General features: G+C 36.5%; 1 long non-coding RNA gene across 1 annotated transcript; it reads left to right on the plus strand.

Moving 5' to 3' along the window:
* The first annotated feature begins 1375 nt into the window (after positions 1-1375).
* LOC110735494 lies at positions 1376-3162 on the plus strand. Its single transcript, XR_002514119.1, has 2 exons — positions 1376-1605; positions 2940-3162. It is a non-coding gene; the product is annotated as an uncharacterized LOC110735494 (long non-coding RNA).
* The last annotated feature ends 228 nt before the right edge of the window (positions 3163-3390 follow it).

Raw genomic sequence — 3390 nt, forward strand, 5'->3', positions numbered from 1 at the left:
TGTAGTATGATTTACAGCACCGTTTCTTGTGCTGCCAGGACGTGATGGCCATAAATCATTTGCACAGGTACAGTTTGGAACCGTACTGGATAAGACCTATGAGAGTACTTTAAGAAATTTTTCAAAATTGTCAAAATTGCATTTCTCATTATGACTATCGGAACCTATTTCCTCCGACCATGAGTATTGTGAAGTTTTCTTGTTTGAGTACTAGACTCTTTGATGTTTCCTAATGTATGACGTAACTAGGGATCATAACGGGAACACTCGAGAGACTAAGTCCTCTTAGTAAGAGGAACTTACAATGCAAGACTAGGATTGTCCCCCTATTAACAATTGGGAAAATGTTTTGTTGTTTACAAGGCCGCTCGAAGAGCGAGACTGTGAAAATGCATGGTCGTGCTCAGATGGATTTTAGAAATCATCTGCTTATGAAAGTCGAACTCGGAGATCGAGAAACACTTCTGAACGTAATAAGGATGACGATGAATCATACCTTATAGTTCAAGAAGAAACATTAAGAGACGTAGGAAATGGGCTATACACTGTATAAACACTTGTCCGGAAGGACAAATGGGAGATTGAAAGGAATGGTGTCCTTCCAACAAGTGTATTCTTCCGATAGAGGGTTCAGAATTATTACAGAGTTAATTCTTCAATAAGATCAAGTGATCGGAATGCCTAGGTGGAGGCCGCTTCCGATCAATAATATCGAGGTACAATTGATATTACAGCTTAATCTTAACTGAACCCTTCGGGTCGAACCCAATCGAATCACCGATCCGAGACGACGAATTAATCCGAAAGGATTTAATGAGTCGACAGAGTTTTACGAATACAGACGTCGGATATTGAGCCTAGTGCGTCGAGATCGAGCGTCGCAAAATCAAAAAGCGACAAGTATGAACATAACCCTAGCACCACATTGGCCTAGCCATGTGGATGTTAGGCTAGTTTGAGCTAGCATGCACCTAGCATGGCTAGGCGCAAGCCTAAGAACACTAGGTGTGCTAAGCGCACCATCGCAGCCCATCACAGCCCATCACAGCCCATACAACATCTCTAGGGGCACCATGCGTGCCCTAGGATGGCTAGGCACGATCGCAGCCCATTCAGCATCTCTAGGCGCACCATGCGTGCCCTAGGATGGCTGGGCACCATTGCAGCCCTAGCTAGGGGTGAAACAAATTCGGGTTAAAACCGAACCAAACCGAAAACCGAACCGAATAAGAAATATGGTTCGGTTTTTTTTCGGAAATGGTTCGGTTCGGTTTTTAAAAAAAAAATAATTCGGTTTTCGGTTTGGTTTCGGTTTGAGGAAATAAAAAACCGAAAAAAAACCGAAAACCGAAATTTTGGCCCAACATAAAAAAAACCCTTGGCCCAGCCCAAATTTACCCTAAGTATAAAATCAGAAAAAAAAAAACCCTAAGTCCCTAACCCTCAATCCCTCATTCTCTCTCGGTCTCTCCTAGTCTCCTGACTTCCTCTCCTCTAATCCTCTTGCGAATTTCTCAGTTTCATTGCGAATCCAGATAGCTCACCTTTTCAGTTTCACTCTCCACCGTTGCCGTTCACCACTTCACCACTTCACCGTTCAGATTGGTGAGTGTTCGTTTGTTTTTTTGTTTTTTTTGGTTTGGTTTACTTGGATGTTTTTCTTGTATTCATGATTTTGATTCCAATTTTTATGCAATGCAATGGTTGTGTACTTGTATAGTTGTATTATGTAAATTCTTCTCTGTAACTTTTAATTTTGGTAATTTATTTCGAGGATATGTTTTTAACTAGTGTGTGTTTTAGAGCCTAGTAATTTATGGTTCTTACTCACCCAATCTCTCTCTTCTGAATTCAATTTCTCAGCATGTCATTGTTCAAGATTTTGCTTCATTATTCAAGACACGTCAAATTGGGTCAAATAAAATTGCTCAACAACAACTCATCATTTTCACATCTCACCCACCAAAAATTAAAAAAAAAAAAAGAAAAAACGAATGTGCTTTCGTGATGATCGATGATGAAGATTGATCTGCCTTTGCGATGATCTGATTTGATGTTGATAATTTTGATTTTTGATGGTCTGCTGGTTTTAATCTGGTGTAGTTGTCTTTTTATGATCAATAAAAGAAAAAAGGATCTAGTCATCTGATTTTTTGATGATGTGATCAATTTGGTTATTGAATTAGAGTAATTAAATTAGAGTAAGAAAAAAGAGAGAAGAATTTCGAACAAGTTGAAGCAATAAAGCAGCTTCTGAATTGTGATAATTGTCGCCCACCAATATTTTAAATTTTGTTTTCCCTTTTTTGTTTTAAAAAAGAAAAATTGTTTTCCTTTTTTTATACCAAACAAAAGGAAATTAATTGGTTGTTAATCGTTTACGTTTTCTTAGTAATACCAAACAACTAGTAAGGGTAACACTATACATTACCCTTTCCCCTCCTAATTTGTTTCCATTCCGTTACCTTTACAAAGTTGATACCAAACGCCCCCTTAGTTTCATGTGGGTTTTTTTTTTTAATTTTTATTTTATTTTGGGGTAATTTAGTATGAATTAGTACTTTTAGTTCAACTTGAAGAGTTGATAATGATAAGTGTCATTCTCGTGTAAGAAGAATAGGAAATGGAAGTTTTTGTTTATTGGTAAATATATGGTACTCCCACATTAATTATTATGAGATTATTGTAATATATTGATTTTGCTTCTGGGGTAGCTTAATTTGAGCTATAATTTGTTGGGTTGAAGTGGTTTTTGTGCGAATTTGTGTTTTTTTTTGCTGTTTATACTTAGTTGTTTCTTCTTGTTGTGTTTTTTCTTCTGAACAATGGGTTTTGACTTCTGATTGCATTTTTTCATGTCTATGTCACAAATTTGAGTAAGCTGAAAAACTGACTTGTGAAATTGAGGATATATGGATGGAATGACAATTTCTTTGCAGTTGTAGGGTTCTATGCTGCTGAGTGCTGACCTGCTGTAATGATGTTGCTGCTGCCCTGCTGCTTGTTGCTACTGCTGTTAAACAATTGTTAAAGTTGTAATGTTGAACAATTTTATTTTTTTTTGGGATGAGGTGTTGAGCTTTTATAACTTTGAATTATAACTTTGAAGTTTTAGAACTTGTTAATGTTGTTTAAATCTCATTAAGCATTTATGCTACTACATATGTTGTTGAATATAATATTTATATGATTTAAGCCCACAAAAATTGCAGATTAAATCCCAAATAAACAAGGCCCAAAAAAATTCGGTTTGGTTCGGTTTTCTCTTTTGAAACCGAAATTTGTATGGTTTGGTTTGGTTTGGTTTGGTTTCAAAAGTAAAGTGGTGCGGTTTGGTTTCCAAAAACCAAAAACCGAACAAAAATTGCAGATTAAATCCCAAATAAACAA

This window comes from Chenopodium quinoa, unplaced genomic scaffold (assembly GCF_001683475.1).
Source record: "Chenopodium quinoa cultivar QQ74 unplaced genomic scaffold, ASM168347v1, whole genome shotgun sequence".
Lineage (NCBI taxonomy): Eukaryota > Viridiplantae > Streptophyta > Magnoliopsida > Caryophyllales > Amaranthaceae > Chenopodium > Chenopodium quinoa.